Below are 14,385 nucleotides of genomic sequence, written 5' to 3'. Positions count from 1 at the left end.
TGCCTAGTAAATATTAGATCTAGCACTGAAGGTACATCGAGTCCTCTTTTTCTGGTGGTTTCCCTCACATGTTGCGTTAGGAAAAACTCTTGCACGAGATCAAGGAGCCTTTGGTCCCAACAGCTTTCTTGGCTAATTATATCTAGAGTATTCCAATTTATATTTGTATTAAAATCTCCAGTTAGTATAATTCTTTCCGATTTCTCTTCCATTTTATGTAGTAATGATCTTAAACTCTGAATTGTACTCTCTGCCAGGTCCTCATATTCGTCTCTTTCCCATGTGTTTCATCTGGGTGGCATGTACAAATTGGCTACAATTACTTTCCCTTCAGATGTGTCGATCTCTACTGCAATCAGTTCTACTTGTGATGGTATATCTAGTTTTATTTCATTGACTTTTAGATTTTTCTTAGTTAATAATATAATTCCTCCTCCTTTTTTTAAGTTTCTGTCTCTTCTCCATATATTGTATTCCTCTAAGTTTAGTATGTCATTTGATATCCTTGGTATTAATTTTGTTTCAATTAGGCATATTATTTGTGGTTCATTTTCTCTGACATAATCATTCATCTCTAGTAATTTAGATACCATTCCATCCACATTTGAGTACATCAACTTTATCATCTTGTTTATATACTTGTCATGACATGGTTTTACTACCTTCCTCCTTTTTATTCCATCCTGTTTATGTACCACTTTCGTGCCTGCAATCCCATTACTTTGTAAAAAAAAAAATTTCTTCTCCTCTTCTGATCTTCCCTCATTTTTTGTTTTTGCTTCCTCCCTCTTCTCTTTCAGTAATTCCAGTTCCTCTTGTGTTAGGCATCCTTTTATCCATACATTTTTGAACTTCTCTTTTTCCATAAGATTCTTTGCATTTTTTTGTATCTCCTCCACAGTGTTTACACTCTGGAAAGTCACCTTTAGAGGTCTTGTCTTGTTTTTCTTGTATTTCCCTAACCTTTTGTGTTCCTCTATGTCTTTACTACAGATTTCCTCTGATACTGTGTGTGTGTGTGTGTGTGTGTGTGTGTGTGTGTGTGTGTGTGTGTTTTCTCCACCAATGCTAATAAACACGTCTTTATCACCATGTAGTGTGCATTACTATATTGTCCACTGCGCCATATAATAGTGATAATTATAGTTTAACGATATGACAAATAAGCATTTAATGATCAGTACACAGTAAGACCTTATTTTCTAAGTGTTATTCAGTCAGATATGCAGTGCAATAGCAGATTATAATACATTAGTTTGAACATAGCCTTTAAATCTACAGGGTATGTCAGGCTAAAACACCAGATCTCTAGTAAAACATTCAATATTGTCACCATACCACATGTTAATGTAGGACTACTGGAACAGGGCGATAACAAAGGTGGTGGGTGGTCCTACTCGGTGTTGACAGGGTTACCTTATCACTCCCCCAGTTACCCATATCATTCCATTATCATATAAATCCAATGTCTGACCCCACTATTTCATATCATTTTAAAATGTGTTCTTAAATAAACCGGTAGTCAGTCAGTCTTCCATATTAAATATTTGTGTAACCAAAACCGTTTGTCCATTTGAACATCCATCCCCCTCTGAGCCAACTGACGTTTCGGCTGACGACAGTTAACCCGCCCCGTCCCGACGACGTATGGGTACGTCACCACGATTTGCATTTGCCAGTCCTGGCGACGTACCAGTACGTCGTGCAATTGCAAGGTACCTAATTTGCACAATTTTCAATTTTCGCACGTGATTTTTCGTATGTATACACGGGACAGCTTCCTCTATTCCTGTACAAGATACCAAGCAGGGACAATGCCTTACACTGCATAACCTCCCCCCTCCCCCCCTCACGCCATTGTCTTGGCAAAGGACCTGTTACCAGTGACCTGGCTAGTAAAGTTATTCAGGGCCAGAGTGATTCCCCAATCGATGACAATGTGGAGGACAATGTTTACATAGCATTAGAAGAAGAAACAGCCAGAAATAATGATCAGGTAGTGTGGCAAAAATAGGTCAGGTATGGTGATTAGTTAGTGAGTGAAACAATGCTTATAATGCCTTTATTACTGCTTGAAAACCAATATACTGTCATACTACATATACATTCGTACCAAGTAAATAAATAAATACCGTTTATGAGTGGATAAAATAGTTACCCTCCCATAGAACTCATTTTCTTTGGTGCCAGCATGTTAGAAAACCCACTCAGGTAAGGAGGAACTCCTACCTGGATTGGGCACTTTAAACCTCAGGTGAGCGATTTCTCTATGAATTTTCGATGTTTCTCACCAAAAGCGAAGGTTTTAGCCAAAAAAAAAAAAAATCGAAAATACCTCGGGACTGGGGGATGTCGGAGGTGCGGAAAACCTCGGGACGTGATGGGTTAATGGGAAGAACCATGGCCACACAGAGATAGAGGAAAGTAGTAACAGACATGGGACACAAGTTGAAGAGCAAATAATAGACCGCTAAGTCTATTACGTTGCTATAAGTAACACTGACCATTGTGAACTGTAACTTGTCAAACCTTTGTTGAAAACGTTCTCGCTGAAATCGAATAAACTGAATTATCTGTTGTATGTCACGATAATGTTGTTTAACATAAGCTGCAGTCGAGACAAGATTGTTTGGTTACTATACGGATCATCCATTCGGCCAATTTAGTTATTGGTTACCCTTTTTCCCAAATACGTCGTGTTATAAACGTGTGAATCGCAAATTACACCCTACTGCAGTTATAATTATATAAGGCAAGGTTATATTCCTGATATTGTTATCAGGTGGTGGTGGGTCCCTTGCTGGAGTGAGTGACGGTAAGTGGCTGAGGCAAGGGGTAGAGGGGGTTGGTTGTATGCAGCGCCGGATTACCCATGCTGTGGCTTGGTAGGCAATGTAGACCGTTGGCCTGCAATATATAGATCTCTTTTTTTTTTTTTTCCATAGTTTCCAGTTTTTGGCATTACCTCTAATGGCCTGATGGGTGATGGCACTTATTTGGACGCCCAAAGCATATTTTTATTCCGCTCTGGATGTCTGGATGGCCTGTGACAAGCCGTGGCCTGGTAAGCAGTTGCCCAGTTTGCCTATACCTTGTAATCCAACCCTGGCTGTATGGTGTGCACGGGGTCAGCACACCAAGCGGGTCACTCTACTGTTGGCTGTCCTGTGTATGACATTGACCTTGATACTTATAATACTGTCAGCAGCAATGAATGGCATCTAACTATTGACTGACCTTTGGTAATACCAGCAACCACGTCATGGCTTCGGCTTGACCAGCTTAGGCAGTTTAATAACCAGACAAGCTGTCATCCAGTCCCTGTTGCCCAGCGTTATCCGATAACATTTATTAAGACATCAGTAACCAAGATATTACTGATCATGTGTTTCACTTATCAGCAACACTTTGCTATTATCACACATGAGGTATTAGTAGTAAAGAACAAGCACACCACCGTCCACAACAAACGTCTGTTTATAGCTTCCGACTGTTTAATGTTACACACTGACTGGACACAACTGTCAGAAGTATAAATTGTATGATTACATATCTCACTATCATACGAATATATTACTGTTTTCACCCTGCATTCAGATCGTGGTGTAGAAATAACTATACTATGGATTGAAACACTATGTAATATTTTTTTTTTGCATCATCATAACAAAACCACTAATTCCCAGGACAACATGATGACGGAAGAGTGGTTGAGACAATGCGACTAGACCTTACTATCTTGCCGTTGGATGTGGGGAGGGTGGAGGGTAGACGAATGAATGAGAACGAAGGAGGGGGGGGAGTGGTTGAAACTGGGGGTGCGGAAGTGCCACATATACCAACCTGTTCGTCGAGCCGGTTACTGTCTTTTTGCTGGAAACTGTACCTCTAATACCAAAATTCTAATCTGTGTTTTTTTTGTGGGAGGCCACGTATTTGAAAGTGGCGTATGTTTTTTTTTTTTTTTTTTTTACCATATAAATAAAATTGATTATATCCTTTGCTAATCTTATACTAATCATGACCATGTGTACTAAACCCACCCTTCTTCAACTTTAAACATTGTTCTAATCATTCGTCTGAGCTCACGCAACCCTTTTTGGCTTCCTGTGTCTCACAAAGACTTTCTAATCAAAATCGAAATAAATTGCCAGCGCTACCATTCCTACAGTACCAGTCTACAAAAAGTGTAGATCTACTCAAGCCCCATCAACAAGGCTTCAGTCACCATCGGTACCACTCCTGTTCATTATCATATCACCAACAGCTTCAGAATGTAGTTTCCTAAGTGTTACGCTCACTTCAATCTCAACCCCTGAATCTTTGGGGTCCTACAAGCCAAACCCTTCGCGTATGCATTTTTACCTTGAAAGTAGGATTTTTCAAACAATCATGGCTGCATAATTACAGTATACAGGACTTTCAATTAAGGACCAGATTATTCATCTGTCCTTCATCTATCCATTGTAAATGACTCCAGGTCGGCTCTAGGTGGAAGCATTGTGGAGGTAGGAGGTGATGAATGGAGGTAATTTGAGGAGTCGTGAAAAGGTGTTTTCGTACTGAGGCGAGTTAGTAGTTACAGCCCACAGCCCTCGCCCGAGCTTGGACAAAGAGGGATTCCGTGCTTGCATACACTCACGCACCCACTTTCCCGACTTGTCCTTGACACTCCTCTCCACTGCCACATGAATGAATCATCACCCCTTATACGTTTGGCTAACTCAGTTTACTTGCCCAATTTTTCCGGTTTATTCAGAGTAACAATGTGGATGTTGGATGGGAGAGAGAAAAAAACTGCCAGGGTTTAATACACATGACTAGCCATTACAATTTATTTTACTTTCTCTGCGAGTACGTTTTCTGTGTCGCATAAATCACTTGAGCTATCCCTGTGGTCAGGTCCATTTCCGACAAGCGTAGTTTTCATTTTTTCTAAAGCAGACGACACTGGATTACAATGATGGTGAATATTTTCAATTTGAGAATGCAGTTCAATACGGTAATAATTTATTCTAAAAATACAGTCCAAATCTTGGCCGTTGAAAGCGTGTGGAACGACAGTTTAGTCATGTTTATAGGACATGAGAAAATTTGCGTCTAATCAGTAACTGGCAGCTGGCGGTGGAGGGTGGGGGAGTTGGGGGCAGAAGGCGGGGTAGACTTGTTCGCGATTCCCCCCTTCCCTCTGTCCAGGGTAGAGGGGGGAAGGAAGGGGTAACCCCTGAGCAGAAATTAGTACGCGTGACTGTACACACAACAAAAAAACTATCGTTACACCTTCTGCGCGATATAAAATGACACATGAACGAAGGTTTTTGATAACAGCCTCCTCCATTGGTATCCCTGCGTATGTTTGTTGCATATTTATTATAAGCTATATCCATTGCTTCTCCCATGCATATTTCTACCTCGTCCTATTTGGCATCTCACCCACTGTCAGGCTTACCAACCCTAGCGAGACAGCCAGGTTGTTCAGTATGAAACACATCGGACTCCCCTGTAACGATAGTTTTTTTGCTGTGTGTACATCTAACCCCATCCACTCATATGCTGATGACTCCACGCTTCACCTTTCCATTCACTTCCCACAGTGTCCATCGCAGCACGTACTTCAACAACAAGGGATGAGGCTATGGCACACCTGATGTCTGACTTGGCTCATATCTCTGACTGGAGTAAAAGTATCTTGTTGTTTTTAATACATTAAAAGCTCAGTTCTTACATCAATCAACCCGACAAAATCTTCCACACGGGTACCATCTAATTTTCGTCAATCTCCAGCTTAATCCTGCATCGTCTTAAGACATACTTGGGGCTTCATTCTCTCTGGATTTATCACGGAAATAACATAATACCCCTCTTCCAAAATCTGATTCCAAAGATTAGGTGTGTACAAAGTACAAAGGAGTACAAAGGAAACCAAACAGCAAAAGACCTTATGGTCCTTTCGAGGCTGTTTGTTACAGAGTAGACTTTGACTACGAAATCTAACTCGACATGCTGAAGGACAAGGATAGTAAAGCAAGAAGGCTCCCCCCGCCTCCAAACCCTCCAGTTAAAACTGGCAAGAAAAAGTGAGAAAAATCACCATGCAGCATGGAAAAACTGACATGGAAATTTCATAGGAAAGACTGAAAAGGAAAAGTTACATTCTGTAATACATTATCTATAAGCTACCAGTATGAATAACCTGAAAGAGAAAGTAGTTAAGTAAAATGAATAATCAGATAAATAACTAATGGATGTCACTATATACGGGTATGCTGAGTTGATGGGGTGTCTGCGGACACAGCGTGGAAATTGCACAGTGCACAGTGTGCATATTGAGGGGCGGTGCGGCAGCCTTATCTGGCACTATTAAGGTAGGCAGCAGTCAATCAGGCCCTAGCTCCATTGAATCCACTGAGACTAGAAACTTTCCCATGCGGGACAAGCACACAAGTCACCTCCTGAAGCAGTGACCCCTGGTCTACTATCTATCTATTGCCAGACGCCTCAATCCCGTTTAGGGTGGCCACAAACAAATCGCCTCCAAGTCGCCCTGTCCCCCGCCATTTCACTCCCCTGCTCCCAACTCACACCCCCCTCTCTCATATGCCTCTCCACCCCATCTCTCCATCTCATCCTTGGCCTCCCCCTCCCTCTTTCCCCCTCCACCTCACTCACATACACTCTCTTCGTCAGTCTTTCACCCTCCATCCTCTCCACATGGCCAAATCACCTCAGTGTGTTCCTCATAACGCTTCCTATCACATCCACATCAACACCACAACGCTCCTTTATATCCTCATTCGTCAGCCTGTCTCTCCATGTGACTCCACAGGCTCCTCTTAAATAACTCATTTCCACGGCTCTCACTCTTGACTTGTGTCCTTCCAACAACGTCCAAGCTTCACTTCCGTACGTTAGAGTTGGTATCACAATACTGTCATGTAGTTACTTTTTCACTTCCATGCTCACTTCCCTGTTTCTTATCACTGCTTTCAAAGAACCAGCAACCTTTCTTCCCTGCTGTACCCTTTCAAGCACTTCACCCTCCAAACCTCCATCCTTACTCATCACACTACCCAAGTACTTAAACGTACTCACATTTTCCAATTCCTCACCATCCAACCTCGCTGTACATTCACTGACTTCACCTCTCTCAAAGACCATCACTTTACTCTTCCCTACATTCACCTTTAGATTCCGTTTCCTACACACTCTTTCAAACTCATCCACCAAGCCTTGCAGCTCTCCTTCGTCTTCACTCAACAACACGGTATCATCTGCAAACAACAGTACAGGGAGTTTCCAAACACTATCCTCTCTCACCAGGGCCACTCCAACATCCACTACCCTACCTTGTACCTCTTTTATTACCCCATCCATGTACAGATTGAACAACCATGGAGACATGACACATCCCTGTTTCAACCCAACTTTCAAAGAGAAAAATTCACTTAGTTCACCATCCACACGCACTGCAGCCTTCGCACCATCGTACATACTCTTCACAGCATTCAACAACTTCCCATCTATTCCATATATTCTTAACACTTTCCACAATCCTAGTCTATCCACCCTGTCATATGCTTTCTCCAAATCCATGAAAGCCGCATACAACTTCTTTCCCTTCTCTAGAAACTTTTCCACTAAAGATCTGAGAATGAATATCTGATCTACACAACCTCTTCCCTTCCTAAAGCCTCCCTGTTCTTCTCCAACTAATTTCTCTGTTCTTTCTCTAACTCTGTCAATAAGTATCCTACCATACACTTTTCCTATTATACTAAGAAGACAAATGCCCCTATGATTACCACACACTTCTTTTTCCCCTTATCCTTTGTACAAGGGAATAATTATACCTGACTTCCAATCCTCCGGGACTCTACCTTCCTCCCAGGCCAATCTGCACATCTTCCACATCCATTCTACTACTATCTCTCCCCCATGCTTCATCATTTCACCACACACTCCATCAATTCCTGGGGCTTTCCCTGATTTAACTTTCTTCATTGCTTCCACAACTTCTATACTACTGATTTCTTCCTGTCTTCTCACCTTCCTCCTTCTCCCAGCCATTCCCCAGCCACTTATACTTGCATTACTTCCATCCTCCACGTTCAACAATTCCTTAAAGTGTTCTCTCCATCTGCTCACTTTTTCTCCCTTCTCCACTAGTAATCTACCATTTTTATCTTTCACTCCCCTGCTAACTTCACTTCCACCCTGTCTTACTCTTTTCACCTCTTTCCAGAACATTTTCTTACAGTCCCTCCACTTTACACTCAAATTCCTTCCAAATTCCTCATCCACTCTCTTCTTACTCTCTCTTTCTAATCTTTTCACCTCTCTCTTCCTTTCTACATATAACTCTCTCTTCCGCCTCTCAACTTCTTCCACGTCCCTATTTCTCATCCATTCATTGTATGCTTTCTTCTTTTGTGCCACAGCCCGTTTCACCTCTTCAGTCCACCACGATGTTCCTTGCACCCCCCTCCGTCTTCTCTTCCTTCCACACACCACATCACATGCTGCACATATTTCTTCTGTAAATATTCTACACACACCTTCCACGTCCACCATCTGCTCCAACTCATATTTGCCCAATCGTTCCTCCACTTCTCTCTTATACTCTGCCTTTTTCTCATCCTCTTGTAACCTTTCCACTCTCCTTGCAACTACTCCTTCCTCTCGTCTTTCCCTTCTTCTATTCCTCCATCTTACTTGAACTTTAACTCCAAGTAGTGGTCAGAAAGTCCACTCCCCCAACCTCTATAAACTCTTGCATTCAATATACATCTTCGCATCCTTTCATCCACACACACATAATCAATCATTGCCTTCCTTTCACTCAATTCACCACCCACCCTTCTCATCACTCGCCATGTATACCTGTGGATCATTTTATGCCTGAAGAGGGTATTGGCTATCACCAACCCCCTCCCAGCACAAATGTCCACTAACGCACTCCCATTCTCATCTATCTCAGCAGGTACACCCCACTCACCAACTATTCCATCCACCTTCACATTCCCAACTTTACCATTCATATCACCAATCAAAAACACTCTCTCATTCCTTCCAAACTTTTCCATGCACACTTCTACATTTGTCCAGAACTCTTCTCTCACTCTTCTAGCACGATCTTGCGTTGGCGCATACACACACAATCGCCCACATTTGTATTCCAACTTTCAACTTTACCCACACAATCCTTGATCCAACTGATCCATGAAATAAATCCTGATGGTGGCCTCTTAACTAACAGGGACCCTTAGTGATCCACAGCCCATCACATGTCGAAAGTATGAGTAGTGACCGTTAACTAAGGGCTATCTGTTCATATTGTAGCCTGTGCATACACTATCTTTGCATTTAATACATTGATCCAGGCTCTTAAAAATTTATATATATATATATAAGTGTTTTGTTCAGGAGTAAACATATTATGCTGGAGGTTAGATGACAAATACTTATCCGGGCAACCTTTAAAGGTTTGTACTGTATTACAATTTAGTACACTGGAGGGCAATTTATTCCATATATTTACAACTCTACTGAGGAAGAAATGCTTAGCTTCATGGGACTGGAACTGTTTGCCAATCATTTTATGCCCATTGTCTCTAGTATAATTCGAGTGATCAACTGTGAAGTATTTATCGACAGCCATATTATCATGTCCTTTGAATAGCTTGAATACTTTAACTGAATCTCCCCGTATCCTCCGTTTTGTTAGGGTAAAGAGATTCAGGGCTTCTGAACATTCCTCATACAGTTAATTTCTCAATCTAGGTATCATCTTTGTCATCCTTCGCTACACTCTTTCAAGCTTTTCCATATTCTTTTTATAATACGGTGACCAAAACTGAACGCAATACTCCAAGTGCAGGCGTACTAAGGAATTATACAAAGTGAGGACAATATTATTCGGTTTATATTCAAATGCCCTGCCTCTTAATCCAATCAATTTATTATTATTATTTTTTTCACAGCTTCTGTACACTGTTTGGTTTCAAATCGATTGTTATTAGCCTATAACTCCTAAGTCTTTTTCATGGTTTACCCTATTAAGTTGGACATTATTCATGCTATAACCTGCTCTTACATTTTTACTGCCAATGTTTAGCACTTTGCATTTATTAATATTGAAATCCATTTGCCAGACTTGGGTCCAGTTAAACAGTTGATCAAGATCCTCTGAATTGCCTGCCATTGCAGTGCTGTATCTGCTCTGTTACCTACTTTAGTATCATCAGCAAATTTTGAAATGTTACAACACAATCCTTCGTCAATATCATTTACATATATTAAGATAAGAATAGGACATAACACTGAACCCTGCATCACTCGACTTGTAATGTTTATCCAGTCTTTTTTTTTTTTTAATGTGCTCAACTCTGGGTATAGGCTTCACAGCCTGCTCCCAAGGCCCAGTAGTCCTCCTACATATCATTCACCTCTACATGTCACCACTTCGGCACTAACACTTTTCCATTTATTACAACTCTTTGCTTTCATCTGGTGAGCCAATCTTGTACCCACCCGAGAAAACTGTCGCTGAAACCATGTGCCTTTAGCTTCTGAAGGAGTCTTTTGTGTGGAACTTTGTCAAAGGCCTTTTGAAAATCTAGGTAGACCACATCAACAGATTCAGTCTCGTCGTACAAGTTCAGTATATCATTGAAAAAGTCCAGCAGATTCGTGAGGCAAGAGTGATTATTACGAAAACCATGTTGCAAATCTTTTATGAGATTGGTTGTTTCTTAGTGTTTCACAAACTTGTCTCTGATAATAGTTTCAAGCAATTTGCAAACCACTGATGTTAAACTAATTGGGCAGTAGTTTTCTGGTTGGGCTCTGTTGCCATTTTTTAATATTGGGGTTACGTTAGCAAGCTTCCATTGGTGTGGCACCTTACTGCTCTTAAGTAATAAGTTAAGAGTTCAGATAAAGGCTTTGATATTTCATTCTGTAGTTCCTTCAATACACGTGGTGATATTTTGTCCAGTCCTGGTACTTTATTCTCTTTTAATTTGTTTATTGCAAGCAGTACGTTGCGATTGGTAACTGTAATGTCAGTGATTATGTTGCCCTCTTCTATAGGAATGGGGGAAACAGTAGGAATCGTATGTATATTTTCTATTGTAAATACTGATGTGAAGAAAGTATTAAGAATTTTCGCCATCATAATTTCATCATCAGTGTGCTCTCCGTTATCTGTGATTAAGGGTCCGATTGATGGCGTTATTACATTTTTGTTTCTTATGTAACGGAAAAATTCTTTGGGATTTGATTTAGTGATACTTGCAATATTTGTCTCAAGGTTTTTCTTACTGCGTTTAATTAACCTTCTCGCACACGATAAGTTTTGGTAAGTTTTCTGGTGCATGATTTTATCCGCCTGGCTGCCCGTCCTGGCTGCCTGCGTGCGGCAAATAACACGTATTCTCTGCTTATTTTCGCCACTCAAACATCAATATACTGCCATGAAACCTATCTCATCTTATTCATCGATGTTTGTTCTACCTGATAAGCACAAAAAAAAAAAAAAAAAAAGGAAAACACGAATAAAACAACATTAGGCGGCCGTGAATTAACAGTTTGCTACATCACTTTCACATCCCAACATCACCATTCGAATGCTTTCCATCATACAGGAAAATGTTATTAGACGTTTTGATAGAGAATTTCATAAGCTTTCCAAAAAGACAAGTCCAGTTGTGATATGATTTGCATTTTCGAGAAAATAGCCAAAAACTGAAAGCCATTTTTGAAAAAAAAATCAAGGAACTCTAATTCTGAACTTTTCTCGCACACCTTATGTTTTTATTGCATAATATTATGCAGAATTTCATGAGCTTTCTAATGAGCAACAGATGGTTTCGATACGCCTCATAATTTTCGAGTAAATCGCCAAAAACGACTGGGAACTCACGTCTGTGCGTCACTTTCGTGATGAGCGCACAGCATAGGCAATATTCCCAACTACATAACAACGAATTCTTATCATAGATATATTACATTGTTTTGTCTTGTACATACGTAAATTTTACTGCTCTTTATCATGGTTCTTACAGGAAATCGATACGTCCAATAGTTTTTGAGTAATTGGCCGACCAAGTGAGATTATTCCTTGGAGCGCTTTCGACTTTTACCTCAAGTGAGGAAAAAATCATAGTCTGTTCCTCCGCCTTTTCCTTAAAAAAAATGCCCCGAAAGGCTTATATTCTGGTAATGAACATACGTAGAATTTACTGTTCTTTATCATAGTTCTTACAGGCAATCGATACGTCCAATAGTTTTTGAATAATTGGCCGACCATGTGAGATTATTCCTCAGAGAGCTTTCGACTTTTACCTCAAGTGAGGAAAAAAAACATAGTCTGTTCCCCTGCCTTATCTTCCAAAAAAGTGCTCCCAAAGGCTTATATTCTGATATTGAACATACACAGATTTACTGCTCTTTATCATGGTTCTTATGAGAAATCGATATGTCCAATAGTTTTAGAGTAATTGGACGACAAAGGTAGAATACTCACCCTCACCCGCACGCGAGATAAAAAAAAAATATTCTTTCCCTGCCTCACCCACGCCTACATATTTTTGCTCGTTACGTTTTATTATTTTCTCTTTTTACTCAAACTATACACGTAAAATATCTTAAGGTTTTTGATAGTGCTCTCAGAAACTCGACATGACCACTAGTCTTTTCGCTAGGTATTGATACTGAAACTGAACTTTCTTCCATCTCATATGTGTGTATGTAAAATACATTACATATTTGTGTAAAAAAATATTAAACTATAGAAAGAGGTCAATATACAAATAAACAAAATATGGATAACTCACTTCCTCCAGAGGTGTTGAGATGCTGGCAGGATATTGAAGGGTTGTTGAAAGATGAGGAATTATATAGTGTGTGTGGGGGGGGGGGCGAGTGTGTGTGTCTGTGAGTGAGTGTGCATGCGTATGTGTGTGTCTGTGGCTGTAGTGTATTTTCTCCTTTCCTTGTGATACATTTGACTAAAACACATGCGATGCACACAGTAGAGTTCTCCTCGAATATTCACTGCACAACATATATATATATATATATATATATATATATATATATATATATATATATATATATATATATATATATATATATATATATATATATATGTGTGTGTGTGTGTGTGTGTGTGTGTGTGTGGCTGTGGCATATTTCTTGTCTCTGATACTTGCATTATATTTTCGTTAAGTCAGTCAATGCATGCAATGTTTCTCAGTGAACACTTGCTACACTGTTTTATACGTATGTTTTACACTAAACCAATCGAATTATAGCACTGTCTGGGACTGGTACAATACCTTTTCACTGAAGTCTGTAATTGTGTGGTATATTTGTTGTCTCAATACTTGTGCTAGGTTTGAGCTAAGTCAGTCAGTGCATGCAATATTTCTCGGTGAACACTCGCTGCACTGTTTTAAACATATGTTTCACACTAAACCATACACAATGTAAAACAGTATCACATGATTCCATCCCAACCTCCTTTCTTATTCCCTTCCCTACTGTATGGCGTACATGACCGCCTGTTTCCTTAGCGACTGTTGGATATCTCTATGGCGTACATAATGCCTGCTATGGTAGGTTAGTTGTTTCACCAATACAGGCACTATATGTTTCATAAATATTAGTATTTGCTTCACTATAAAAAAAGGTAACCTACTCATCATTTACAGGCAGGGTGAAGGAGAGTGGAAACCCCGGTATAAGAAACCAGACTCCTGCCTGTAGGCCTAATGGCTCACAATGGGCCCCAATGTGTTACAAACAATATATCTATGTTCCATAGACACAATCACTTCACATTATAGTAAAAAATACTGTACAATCACAATATTTCAATAATGGCTTCTGCCTCGAGTGAGAGGGGGGGAAAATGGCAGGATTAAAGGGACAACTGACAGCCGTGCAACCCTCCAGCCCAGCTGATTATGAGATACTGAGGCATTTCTGCTATGCACTGTCTTATCAGAGCAGTCACAGTGTTGCCAATGCCTTACCTCGGGAGATAGACGTGCCCACTAGAACGCACCAAAATTGCACGCAAATTGCCTGAAAAATTATTCTTTGGCGAATATTTTTGTGCTTAGGACCGCGATTCATGTGACTGAGCTTTTTCCTACCAAACCGCATGTCACGTGATTCATGTGACTGTGGCTCAGAGGGTAAAATTTTTGGCTTTTTGCCGAAGGTCATTGTATTCATTTTTATCACTTTCACTCATTGTGGTATTATAATTCTTATATGCAAGATTTTTTGCTTCTAGACAATGTTTAATGTCGAAGTTCCACTATTTGGGTTTAGAAGTTTTGGCAGGCCTTCCGTTGCGCATTGGAATACATAACC

This window comes from Coenobita brevimanus, chromosome 32 (assembly GCF_032717465.1).
Source record: "Coenobita brevimanus isolate Jiangsu-jjx chromosome 32, ASM3271746v2, whole genome shotgun sequence".
Lineage (NCBI taxonomy): Eukaryota > Metazoa > Arthropoda > Malacostraca > Decapoda > Coenobitidae > Coenobita > Coenobita brevimanus.
The sequence above is the reverse complement of the archived record's forward strand: the minus strand, read 5'-3'. Positions refer to the sequence as shown.